At 39.2% G+C, this 13,697-nt stretch overlaps 1 long non-coding RNA gene across 3 annotated transcripts in view; it reads left to right on the forward strand.

Moving 5' to 3' along the window:
* The first annotated feature begins 307 nt into the window (after positions 1–307).
* LOC148112965 (uncharacterized) overlaps positions 308–13,697 on the forward strand; it is a 58,242-nt gene continuing 44,852 nt past the window's right edge. For 2 of the 3 annotated variants that reach the window (XR_015729032.1, XR_015729033.1), the window contains exon 1: positions 308–466. This is a non-coding gene — a long non-coding RNA (uncharacterized LOC148112965). Of the gene's footprint in view, positions 493–13,697 lie in introns of all 3 variants that reach the window. The other variant, XR_015729031.1, reaches the window with a different exon arrangement.

The following is a 13,697-nucleotide window of genomic DNA, read 5'->3' on the forward strand; positions in this document are numbered from 1 at the left end:
CCACCAACAAATCTAAAAAAGGTTCATGGAGCAAAATCCACCCAGGGAGTTCATTTTAAGTTATGTCTGCGGAGAAAATATTAGACCTGAAGCAGCTTGATAACAACATCCAATTGCAACCTAGCAAGGTTAATCTAAACAATGCCGGGCCCGAAGTGGGAGAATATGAAAGGTCTTCTCGTTCCCTTCTTCAGATGTCAAGCATCTCATCATTAATGTTATCAGGACATGTGTTAGCAATTTTAGGCAGTGCAATTCAAAGGACAACGTTCAAGTCTCGTGCATCAGCCAGAGTCCATCCTTCTTTTCATGTCACCGAGTCTGGCTAAATATTTCTCCTGGCTTCCCTCTCTTTTCTAATCCTTTACTAGCTGGACATCAGGAGTTGGGGAAGTACGGAGCCTTTGCCTGGATGGATCTACATACAGTAGGAGACGTGGATTGAGTCTACCATATAGGACAGGAGGTGAGGAAGCTCCTTCTATCCACCAGGTAAAGTCACCTGGGAAGAGTTTCTCAGTCCAACTTTGCTTTGTACAACTTTATTTGCTAGGTTAAAAAGGTGAATGGGAACTCTTATCAATCACACACGTGTAATAACTTGGGATCTCATCAGGTTTCATCCTGACTTGTAATTTTTATGTATGGTTTATGATGGGGCATTAGGTTCTTCAGGACTCTGGCAGAAACTCCAAAATTTATCTTGTGTTTAATGTCTATGGAGATTCTCAACCATCCGGGTCATAAGGTGGTTTTTCCAAAGGACTTTTTGGGGTTTTTTGCCCCCTTTTAAAATGTTTCGCTTCTCATCCAAGGACTGAAGAAGTTTCTTGGATGAGAAGCAAAATGTTTTCAGGGGGGAAAAAAACCGAGAAAGTCCAGTTGCCTTTTAGAAAACAAAAACCACTCTTGGGATTATCTTGAGCTAGAAACTAGAAGTGATCTTACTGAGTAGGTAAAATCTCCCTCAAGATGAGCTCAATGTCTGGTAACTATGTGGAATTTTCTTAATCATGCTGAAATGGTTTGCCATCGCTTGTGTCTTCCACAACCTCTTTTTAAATTCCCATTGCAATCTACAGCCCTGATGCCAGTGGTGAAATCCAAAATTTTTTACTATGGTTCTGTGGGCATGGCTTGGTGGGCATAGTATGCCTTGGTGGGCGTGGCAGGGGAAGGATACTGCAAAATCCCCATTCCCTCCCCACTCCTGGGAGAAGGATATTGCAAAATCTCCATTCCCACCGCACTCTGGGGCCAGGCAGAGGTGGTATTTGCCGGTTCTCTGAACTACTCAAAATTTCCACTACCGGTTCTCCAGAACTTGTCAGAACCTGCTGGATTTCACCCCTGCCTGATGCTCCTGTCCCGGTATAAACTTGGTCCAATTTAGCTTTTTGAGAATCAAACTGTATATCATACAAAATACATCAGTGTAACCTCAAAACCTCCATATCAAAATTTTGACTATCCTAATCTTCAATGTTCTATCTGAACACGATAGATAGCATGTCATACTATGTACTCCAAATGTCAGAGTAGGAAACCATTGCGGTGACTCAAAACTGAGAGGCCATCGTTCCCCAGCCCTCTGTCCTATAACATCACTTCTAAAACAATACTCAGGAACTTTGAGAGCACTCTTTGACTAATGATATTGTTGTCTTCCTCAAAATAAAGCACAAAGAAAGGATTCCATCTTGGGATAAGTCACTTTACATTCAGTCCCATTCGGTCTTATTGTGTCTCATAAATTTGTGGTCTCCTTTATTATTTGAGGTGGCCCTAGCAAACTGGTGAAGGCTTGATGCTTTGACATGTTTCTTCAATGACATCAGTTTGACTTTTAGAGAAAACAGGGCTCCACATGACCTCCTCTGCAAAATCAAACAAGGGGAGGGCTTCTCACAGGGAAGAGGCTCAATCAGAAGAAAAAATATTTGCTTAGATCTTTCAGAGAAAACTATATTGAGAAAAGAATCCTCCGTGATTTCTCTTGCTGATTTTATCCAGGATACCTGCTTACATCTGTAGGGTAGAATTTTTTAAAGTCATCTGGAAAAAAAAATACTGTGCAGTTTCATAATTTAAATAAAATAAAAGATTTTTCTCCCTTTAGATTTGTAACTTGTAAATCAAAGGTGGTTTAAACAGCCAGAGGAACGTAAGAATTGCAAATTGCTTTGCTAGACCAGCCAAGGTAGATCTTTTTATATTTGCAACAGATGTGAGAGGTAGACCTGTGGAAGGAAAGAAGGGAAAGAAGGAAGAAAGGAAAGAAGGTGATTGACGTCCTTTTTATCCCCCACCCCCCAAGGATCTAATACTTGGATGTTTTCTGTCTTTGGCCATGAGGTCTCCATTAGGTTATAGCAGATAATAGTTATTCTTAGACCTGCTGTTCTCCCTTTCTCTGTCTCCAGAGCTCAATTACTCATTTTTACAGAATGTAAGGACCTGTACTAGTTCCAGATGGGCTGGTACAAATAGCACCGTTTTCCACGTATGTCCACATACCCATCATACTATTCTGTCTTGGGATAAATCACTTTATGCAAAGCAAGAAAATAAGAAGAAGAAATAAGAAGACCAAAAAAAAAAAAAAAGATATTAAAGGCGCGCAATAAGAAAAGCCAAAGAAAATATGGCTAAATCTAATTTACACCAACACAATTCTATCTGCATCTCCATAATATATTCATTCACCAGGTCATACACTGTATTTTCTCTTCCCATTTCACAATACCCTCCTTTGGAAGATCTCATCAGTTCCTTTGAGTTCCTAAAAAACTCAATACCTATAGGAACAGCGTGTTGTCTGAGTACAATTTGTTTTGAATAGCAAAAAGACAGTGAAAAAGACAGATAGTAGTAATTGTAATATGCATATCGTTGATAATAGCCACACAGTAATATTGGCATTAGCTTACCCATACTAAAAAACTTTTATTATATGATTAATCATTCTCTTAATCTTTTTAATTCCTATCCTCTGTTTCTGTTAGTTAGCCATTGGTAAAACAAACCCCATGTTAAAAAGTATTCTGTTTCTTCCTTCTCCTTTATTTTTAATGTTAATCTGTCCAACTCTGCGCATTCTAGTATTTTTTTTATAACACTTCCATCTGATGGGATCTCTTCATTTTTCCACTGTTGTGCAAACACAATTCTTGTTGCTGTTAATACATGTAAGATTAGATATGTATTCTCTTCATTATACAGTTCTGGTAAAATACCCAACATAAATATTTCTGGTTTAAAATCAATATGTTGCTTTATGATTTTTTTTCTAGCCATGTATGTATTTTGGTCCAATATTTGTTTGCCTTCTTTATCAAATTATTTCCTGGGATCGGGGTTTAATCGGTCCTTTGTGAAGGCAAGGCTTAAAAATCCATTGGGGTACCAGAAATAGAGTGAAGTTGTGCAGTCACTGAGACAGGTTTTTTTTTACACAATCGGCCAGTTGTGGTGTGTCAGTCCTCAGCTGGAGGCTGTCCAGACAGTGACCGATTTCTCTGCCAGGACTCCAAGGGGGTGGGATTTGTTTAAGGTGTCTTCAATAGAGCCATCCAGTTGCAAATGTTCTCTAGACTTTGTATACATGTCACAATCACCTCATTACTCTGGAAGCCGTGAAGGATTTCAGTTGATTGAATTGTTAAATCTGCAAGGATCGGAGATGGGCTTCCCCCCACCTCAGGAAGAGCCCACATCACAGGGGGCTGGTGCTCTGTAATTTGAATTTTACTCAGTTGCACTTGGTCCAGGCTGCCCTCCATTGTGCCGTTAGTCTTCCCTTGTTCTCTGCTTCTTTGAAGTTTAAACTATCCCTGATGGGAGACGCTGTTCAGTGGGATGCAGGCAGAGTGTCTGAAAGTGCCTTCCAAGATTTCTTTCCACTTTTCAAAGCTACAAAGGCATAATGTACTTCAGTAGCAGATGTGGTGATGGCCAGCATGTTGTTAGTGTCTCGGGCCTGTGCTATGTGGCCCTTCAGTTTTCCTTGGGGAGACCTTAGGTGACTGAATCAGGCCCATTTCCTCTCCTGCTGTTCTACCTCCTTTTTTTTTCCTCTAATGAATTTTGTTACTTATCAACTTTCTTTGGAGCTAGTTGGACTTGCCGGTCTATTTCAGACTGGTTCATAATATTTACTGTACAAGCAGTATTTTGTCCTCAGTCCTTATCTACAGCTCTCTCCCAAATCCATGCATTGATGATGCTTTTTGGTCTTCAGTACAGACCCCAACAGGGGTGATTTGAAGCCCACTCAGGAAGCCTTATGTTCTAATAATCACCAGAGGCAGATAGGAGGACTAAAAGTAAGACAATGCTTTGAAGTTCACAGTGAGTTTGGGGGCTGCACAATGTCTGTCAAATCAACCCAAGAGGTGAGAAAGATTTGTGCTCTACGGCTGGTGAATTATACTATTTTCCCTTCCTCTGGAGCTCTGTTTGGCTGCAGGACAGGAGACAATGTGTACCAGACCCAGGCCCTGTGCTCAGGGGTATCATCCCATCCTCCATTAAGGCTGCATTAACAAATTATCATCTCTGAATCATTTTGTGGGAAGTCTTTCTGTTTCTCCACAAGCTTAGTCTTTGAAGTTACTCTCTATTATCTTAAACATAGTTCCTAAGGAGATTCTTCAGCTCAGCACAATACCGCTCATCTCAAATGTTATCTCATGTCATTGTTATATTATCAGAAGCTGCTGCACAATCTGATCACAAATTGAAATAAACTATGTGTGCCATTAATAAACAGTTTTTAGCTATCAGAATCAGGTCTGGGTCTATCTCTATGCCCAATGTTCAGTAGCACACTTATTACTACCGGTATTACTAAGACCGCTGGTGGCACATAGTACTGCAGGCTCACTGCTCGTTGCCAGCAGTTCGATTCTGACCACCTCAAGGTTGACTCAGCCTTACATCCTTCCAAGATCAGTAAAATGAGAACCCAGATTGTATGCTGACTCTGTAAACTGCTTAGAGGGTGCTGTAAAAATAATAATAAAATAATAAAAACAAGGACAAATAGGCTGAAAAACAGCTTCTATCCCAGAGCAGTAACTATATTGAATTCTACTGTATAGTGCAATATTAATGCAGCATCAGGGGTTTTCAATTCAATTGTATAGAATGTGAAGGATGTGTCTTTGTGTTTTATTTTTATAGTTATAATGTACACTGAAGATGGCATTTAACTTCATTGTATGAGGTGCAATGACAATAAAGTAAACTATACTATGAAGCAGTATATAAATCTAAGTGCTATTTCTAGTGCTAAGTGCTATTACTGGCAGGGATTCTACAAGCCTCCCCCTCTTCCTCTGGACCTCTTTCAGGTCCCACAAGATGTCCTGAAGCAATGCAGAAGATAGCTCTCGTAAGAGCTTGTCAAGAGTACATCCCTGGCACCACTTTTAATGGCTCTGAAATGGTTGATAACAGAATTATTGTCATCTTTGTTGCTCAAATGTAGGTGTCAGATATTATCTTGAGGACTAGAGTGGATCTATATTTCCAGGGCCAAGCAGTTTGACCAGAACCTTTCAAAATAATCCTAAACATGATATTGTCCTTTCTGTCTCTGTTGACAAGGTGGGATGAGAACACCAAGACTATGGTTGAGCAAATACTTTATTAATCAAATTCCTTGAAATTTGTCCAATACAAATACATACCTATCCTCAGCTTCATTATGATTTCGGAAGGGAAATATTTCAGTAGAGAGGATTATCAGCCTCTACTGAGGAAGGGAAGAGCATATTTTTAGTTGAGAGGCTTAGTAGAGTCTTTGGATTTTTGAAATAGTTCTGAATAAATGTACATAGTCTCAGTGAAGGTGAGAGATTCCATAACCTGTTTGCTTCCCCCGAAGACCCTTTGTTCAGCCAATTTGTGAGCTCCCCTGCCCAATGTTGTTCCCCCCCCCCAAAAAAAAAAAACCCAGACACATAAAATAAATAGAAGGAGCAGAGCTTTGAAAGGCTGGTGAAATGGAGGCTCCTTCGTGGTAACCATCATAATTTAAAAGAGAACTATGATGTACAGGACAGCAAATAGACAGTTTTAGCTAAGCAAAAGCAAATGAAAATATATGGACCTCTTGTATGCCAAAAGTCTTGGTGGGATCTTCTGTGCAAAATGTACATTTTGGCCTCCCAGAAGTACACACCCATATGATGAAGTCATAGATGCAATCTTCATGGGCTAATCCAATTGGGCTCCCTTTTCATCTGTCACATCTGGAGGGCTGGCAGTTTTGAAGCCAACCCACGCCTCCCAGGGAAGCCTAATCATAAAGCCTGGACTCCTTCCAGAAAATTAGCTATGGCAATGAGACTTGGATTAGCTAATCTACTTCACAGGTATCAACGGAATTGAGTCACAGCTAATTTTATCTGAATTCAGACTGTGCTGCAGGAGAGAGAGGGAGAGAGAGAGAGAGAGGGAGGGAGGGAGGGAGGGAGGGAGGGAGAGAGAGAGAGAGAGAGAGAGAGGGAGGGAGGGAGGGAGGGAGGGAGGGAGAGAGAGAGAGAGAGAGAGAGAGAGAGGGAGGGAGGGAGGGAGGGAGAGAGATTTACACAGATATTTCAAAATACACACATGAATTTGCTCACTTCAATTTTGTACACACATTTGTTTGCTTCAATTTTATTTCAGCCCAGGATAATTTCATCTTAAATTAATGCTTAAAACTATAACATGATGACTTTCCCCAATCTATCTATACAGATGATAAGCAACTAAGATACTACGTACACATATGATTACACTTGCATGTATTATAGGCACATGCCTACCTTTTTAAAAACCTATGTCACCACAGGGTCTCTCATGTTCTTATCTATTTTCAGCCAGTCATCAGTGTGATGATGTTCCCTAGAGGGGTAGTGAAACGTCTGCAGGAAAACCACCAAGCTCAGAGAGCACCAAGGACCTCGTAGTTCAACCGTGAGCCACCAAGAGTCTCTTCCATTAACAAATGCATGTTGGATTCACCTATAGGGAGGGAAGTGATTCACCAATCCTTTCCTGAAAGCTGAAGGGGAGAAAATGCCAAAGAATTGTCAAATGGGATAACGTGGTAGGCTGTTGCCAGACAGAATATCCTGTTGGGTAGAACATAGAATAACAGGGAGGACCTTGGAGGTCTTCTAGTCCAATCTTTTGTTTAAGCAGGAGATCCTATAGCATTTCAGGCAAATGGCTATCCAGTCTCAAGTATTGCTACAGTGGTTCAATTCAGGCAGAACTTTCTTCAACTGGCATGGCGCCTTAAGTGGTAATCCCAGTTATGCCCTCCATTGATTGAATCATCTGTAAAAGTTTATTCTACTTTGAAAGTCAAGTCTCTCTTGCGCTCATAACTGGTCAATATGGAAAGTAAACAAGAAATATTTTTTTAAAAAAAAGAATTAAAACATAACAAAGAGCTTTGCACCGAACCGAGTCAAAATATTTTGAACATCCTTTGAGGTGCACAGCTCCTTCTCTGGGGCAGACAAAGAGGGAGGAGAATCATTTTAGAAGACATAACCTATTTTTCTTTGGAACATCTTAATTGTTGTAAATTAAACAGGGCCGACTGCCAGATGCTAAAATGCAGTACCTTTCAGGTGTTTCATTATATATTTTAGTAATACAGTAATTAGGTGGGGAAAGCCTCTCCTAAATTATCATATTTTTGACACAGTATGAATATAAAAGCTGAGACTTTCTTTTGATGATGTGTTTCTCCCAGTTTTTAAATTAATTAAGGAAATAAAGTGCTACACCTCAACACAGAGCTTGACATTAATTGCTGGGTTCCCACAAGCGATTTCATAAATTTCTCTTGAGGGCCACAGACAAGAAGTTTGATGCAATCACACCATTGACCTAAACCCACTTAAAGGCCTCAAACCAGCATGTGAGGTTGACAGTTGATAGATAGATAGATAGATAGATAGATAGATAGATAGATAGATAGATGATAGATGATAGATAGATAGATAGATAGATAGATAGATAGATAGATAGATGATAGATAGATAGTTAGATGGTAGATGATAGATAGATAGATAGATAGATAGATAGATAGATAGATAGATAGATAGATGATAGATAGATAGATGATAGATAGATAGATGATAGATGATAGATAGATAGATAGATGATAGATAGATTATAGATAGATAGATAGATAGATAGATAGATACATGATAGATGATAGATAGATTATAGATATATAGATAAATAGAGAGACGATAGATAGATAGATAGATAGATAGATAGATAGATAGATAGATAGATAGATAGATGATCATGTTTAGAGAGAGAGAGAGAGAGAGAGAAAGAAAGAGAAAATTTTCTTTTTTTTATTTTGTCCTCTGAACAGTATCTGTTAAACTGTTTTAAAATGGATGTGGGTGTTCCAGGACAATTGACACAACATTGAACTGCATAGCCTTTAACTCTTTTATATGTTTTGTGGGTTTTGTAAACTGCCCAGATTCCCCTGGAGTGGGTAGCCATTTTGAATTGAATGAATTAAAGTAAAAGGAAATGGGCTTTTGGTAAGGATTGCTGTGTTTAGGAGAGATTTCATTCCTTTGCCAAATCTTTTGAACCTTTATTCAGTAGGACACACAACAAAGGGTGGACATGGTTTTGCCCCAGAGATCCAAATAATCTTGCTTTTAGAGAGTTCACTGGGATTAAAATAATTTCCAGGGTCAAAATGCATTGAAAAAAATGTTGTGTTCTAAATTTGTATGTATATATTCAGAAAGGGAGAAAGCCTTTATCATATTCCCTTCCCCTACAATAGCTGTGGTTTCATCCCTTGAAAATATAGAATAAATTCCATCTTTCATTGCCTGCTTTTTTCCCCCCTGGCAACAGATATTTGTGGTTTTAGTTCTGTGGATTTGGGTTTATCCCTGGGGGTGGGTGGGTGGGGAGAAAACTCTGGCCTTTGTCTTAAGGAGGGAGTGAAAAGCCAGTAGATGTGGTTTAAGAGATACCTTTGAACATATTTATTTTTGCTTTGATGCCAGTATTTTTCTTCTTTTCTCGTAAAACCTTCTGTAATAAAACATCAAGTTCTGAAATCTATAAAGTCATGACTTTATTTGTTGGTCTAACAAAAAAAAATCCTAATTGAGATTTACCTTGTAGCGATTAAGAACCAGAAATCTCTGATGGTTCTTGAAGGCTTCTCATCCAAGTTCTATTCAGGCTCAACTTTATTTAGCTTCCACTTCCAGATCAAGTTTTTATCCAACATGTATGACACTTTGCAGAAAATTAGATTCTCTAGGTTTCTGAAAGAGACACCCAACTTCCTTGCATATGTATGTACGGTATGTATATATGTATATATTCAATGAATTAAAATTTTATTATATGTTTTATGTATTTTATATACCATGTGAAGCATAAAACATAACAAAAATTAAACCACTTGAGTTGATCATATTAAATTTATTTCAGAATATTATTGATAGACTTGCTGTGAATGGATAATTAAGGGATTTGTTGACTATGTAATAGTTTTTCAATTCCAAATTTAATAACTATACAAATTATAGAAACTATACAAATTATACTAAAATATAGGGAAAAATGGCTCCAGATCAATTTGGTTTCTAAATGCCTGAAAAGTGTTCTCTGCATTGTGTTTCTGATTACATGGACACAATTCTGTAATTTTCTTGGCAGTGACGTGGAATTTGGAACCCACTAACTTCTTCTAGGTGGTACTTGACAGTCTAATCAATCCAAAAGCTGAACCCAACCCAATTTACTAGGCAAGATGTGGTTAGATAAATTAAATTCACATTTACTGTATATGTGCAACCCACAGATATATTTGCTAAAAGTATAATAGGGGGAAAGAGTTGTGTCCATTGTACATCCTCTAAATCTATCCCTACCTCATGCAACACAGACTTTATTCATCATAAACCACCTCCATGTACATTTTATGTGGGCAGATGAATGGGGTGACTTCATCAGGCACGGGGATTTATAATACACAGAAGGAGAACAATCTTTGATATGCTGCTAACACTTCATTTAATGAAATAAAAGTGAAGGCTCCTCATCAAATAAAATACGTGATTATCTCTGGAGAAAACAAAAACTCTGCCCTGTGGTGGGTACAGGCCTCAAACACTACTAAATTATTTTTATCTGCACCGAATCTTTAGATACTTTTTGTTGAAAACAGAACATCTGAGGAATGTCAGGTTAAACTGAAAGAGATTTGTGATGATCATGATGATTTGTGAAGTTTCTCAAGGGAGTTTTGCAATTGCAGAAACACACACTGACATACATGCAGAGAGAGAAAACCAGGTCACCTGATGTTCTCCAGATTTCTCCAACTACAACTCTATCATGATAAATGATAAATATTTGTGGGAGACACCAGATTACCCAATTTCTCCCTTCCCTCGCATTCTTGACCCCATTATTAGCCAAATGCTAATGCTTTGGAGCCAAAGCATGAGTAATCCTGAATCTAGTCTGACGGGATTCCAAATAATTTGTGTTTAGGAGGTGTTTAATGGCAAAATTGCTTCATAATCCTCTAGCTTCACATACCCAAGCCCAAATTAATTAACTTGAATTCTTTCAAACAATTGAAATGAATAAAGGACTATTTAAAATGAAGAATATCCTAATAAAGAATTTCTGGTTTAGAAATTGCAGCAAACATTCCACTACATGCTCTCTTGCAGTAATTTTTGGAATTTCGAATGCTGAACAGTATTCACCTCACAATCTGTGCTTTATATATAAAATATTTCTAACAATTCTGCTAGAGTTGAACCCAAGCCTGTTCTTCTTCATCTAGATTCTAAGAACCTACAAGAGTTGAGATGGGACCTGGATAACATGGCTTGGTTGACCTTGCTTAGGATCCTGGAAGTTCAAAGTTAGGGTCAAGTTGAGGAACACAACTTAACACAATATTTTGTCACTTCAAAGGGGGAGGTAGAATATTTATTGCCCACAAATGATATCATTTTAGTAGATGGATGGAGCCCTCTCTGGAACCAACTTTTCCAAAGCTCTTCATGTTTGCTTTACTGCTGAGCAATTCTAAGGTCCACCTCACCTAACAGCTTGTGAGAGACCACTCTTCCGCCTTATAAAAACACAGACAAATTACAGGAATCTTTCTGTATCGCTGCCCACTTTGTGAACACCATCGGAGACAACGCCAGGGACACATAACAACTTCTAGTTGAAGACAGACGTCTAGAGTATCAAGAGAGAAACTAGCAAGAGTTTTGAGAGCATAGAAGATCAAAACTAGCACACCTTGAAATTATAGAAAAGCATGACACACGGATTGTTATTTGTTTAAGTGAGCAAAGTGATGTCAGTGGTCTTCCGGCACTGGGGAAATTATTTTTCTTCTTGTTTCCTCCTATCAGAAGAAGAAGAAAAGTATGTGCTTGGATATCTTCCCAACCCAATTGTTAATCGGCCATCTGAACTCTGAAAGGGGCCGTGCTTAATAAATAACTGCTATCTGTCAGATCTGACAGCACATGTGAGCATTAGCATGATTGCCTTTTAATGGGCTGGGTGAGTTAGCAGCAGATGTTCTCAGATTAGAGTTCAGCTTTCTTATAGCTCTTTTAAATCCCCAATTCTCCAATGAGTCATTGGCATCCAGAGTCTTTTTATATTTCATCCTGCTTGAGGTTAACAAGAGCCTCCGCTGTACATACCAGTTCAGGTTCGGTCGTTCTCTTTGAGTGACTGTGAGGATACAAGCGATCACCTTTGGTGGGAACCAGGGCAAGGGAGCTTTCTAAGCCACTGTTCTTAACTTGGATGCGACTGGGATTGAATGGAAGAGAAGACTAAGAGAAGAGGGAGAGGAGAGAGGAGAGGAGAAGGGAAGGGAAAGGAAGAGAAGAAGAAGAAGAAGAAGAAGAAGAAGAAGAAGAAGAAGAAGAAGAAGAAGAAGAAGAAGAAGAAGAAGAAGAAGAGGAGGAGGAGGAGGAGGAGGAGGAGGAGGAGGAGGAGGAGGAGGAGGAGGAGGAGGAGGAGGAGGAGAAAGGAAGAAGAGGATAGTGGAATGGGATGGGATGAGATTAAGTGTTATACCTTATGATTCTTGATGAATGTATCTTTTCTTTTATGTACACCGAGAGCTTATGCACCAAGACAAATTCCTTGTGTGTCCAATCACACTTGGCCAATAAAGAATTCTATTCTATTCTATTCTATATAGGTGAATGTATACAACAAAAGCTTTTTCAAAGGTCTGCCTCTTTTCTCTCCACTGAAATCATGCAGGCAACTAATTCAGTCAAACCCGGTTAGAGTTCCCCAGATGCATCTGTCATAGTTTGAATTTGACGAGACCTGCAGTGGCTGCGCCTGGTCAACCAGTCCTATTGCAATAACTCAGAGGTTGACCTTGATGGGGAGATGGAATTTTGTTATCTACAAGGAGATAAACACTGCAGAAGGCAAGATGATGAGGGAAGGTTATGAAAATATCTCAGGCGGATTCCCTCATAATTCAGATGGAATATAAAACAGGGGGAGTGAGAAACACCCTCAGGCTTGCAAGGGTCCGTGGTTATAGCCAATCTTGATTTTTAAAAAAAAATAGTTTTAGGCCTGTGCGACATCTGTTTCTTGGTCTGGTCTACCTCGGAGGGCTGATATTCGCCTGCAGCTCATTATGGCAAATGGTCCAACTCTGTAATGAATCAGGGAAAGAAAATAGGTTGGATCCAGTTCAAGGAATTCATCCGTTTGGGTCATTGTATGTAGATGATAGCAAATTAATTCACAAAAGGTTTCTTGGATTAGAACAAGTAGCACAATTGTTCTGCCAGGAAAGCATATGGATCCTCAACAACTCTGGGGCTAAACAGAGGGGAAACGTTAAACTTGCTCTCTTTGCACGAAGGAAGAATTAAAAGTCACTCAACGGCTGGGAGAATCGGGAGTCAAATCAGAACTGCAGACATTTGTATTCTGGCAAACACCTTCCTGCCTAGTCAACGAGAGCATATCTAAATATCTAAAACATATAAAAAGTGATGTGTTTCCATTGATGCCTTACAGATGAGGTGTTTCAAGAATTTCATCCTAGCTCAAATCCAGTTCATCCAGTCCCGCCAGAGGACTCTGGAAATTCAGAAGGAAGATATGAAAGACAACATTCTGTGTTAGGTACATCTCCATCTGGTGCTCAGATGTAAACTACTGATGGACATAGATCTACCATAAACGTCAGTCCACGTGCCAGTTGTACCAAGGAGGCTATCACTATTTATCAATGCACTGTACTTTTGTTCATTTAGAGAGCATTTCACTGAGGCAGCCTTCAGCGACGCCATCTTGAATCCAATAATCTGCACAAGTCAAAAAGAGGGCTGTGAAAATATTTACAGACCCCCTCACATCCTGGACACAAACTGTTTCAACTCCTACCCTCAATGCTATAGAGCACTGCACCCCAGAACAACTAGACACAAGAACAGTTTTTCCCCAAACACCATCACTCTGCTGAACAAATAATTCCTTCAACACTGTCAAACTATTTACTAAGTCTGCACTACTATTAATCTTCTCATCGTTCCCACCACCCATCTCCTCCCACTTATGACTGTATGACTGTAACCTTGTTGTTTGTATCCTTACGATTTATACTGATATTG

Source organism: Pantherophis guttatus, chromosome 7 (genome assembly GCF_059756535.1).
Source record: "Pantherophis guttatus breed Tessera chromosome 7, ASM5975653v1, whole genome shotgun sequence".
NCBI lineage: Eukaryota > Metazoa > Chordata > Lepidosauria > Squamata > Colubridae > Pantherophis > Pantherophis guttatus.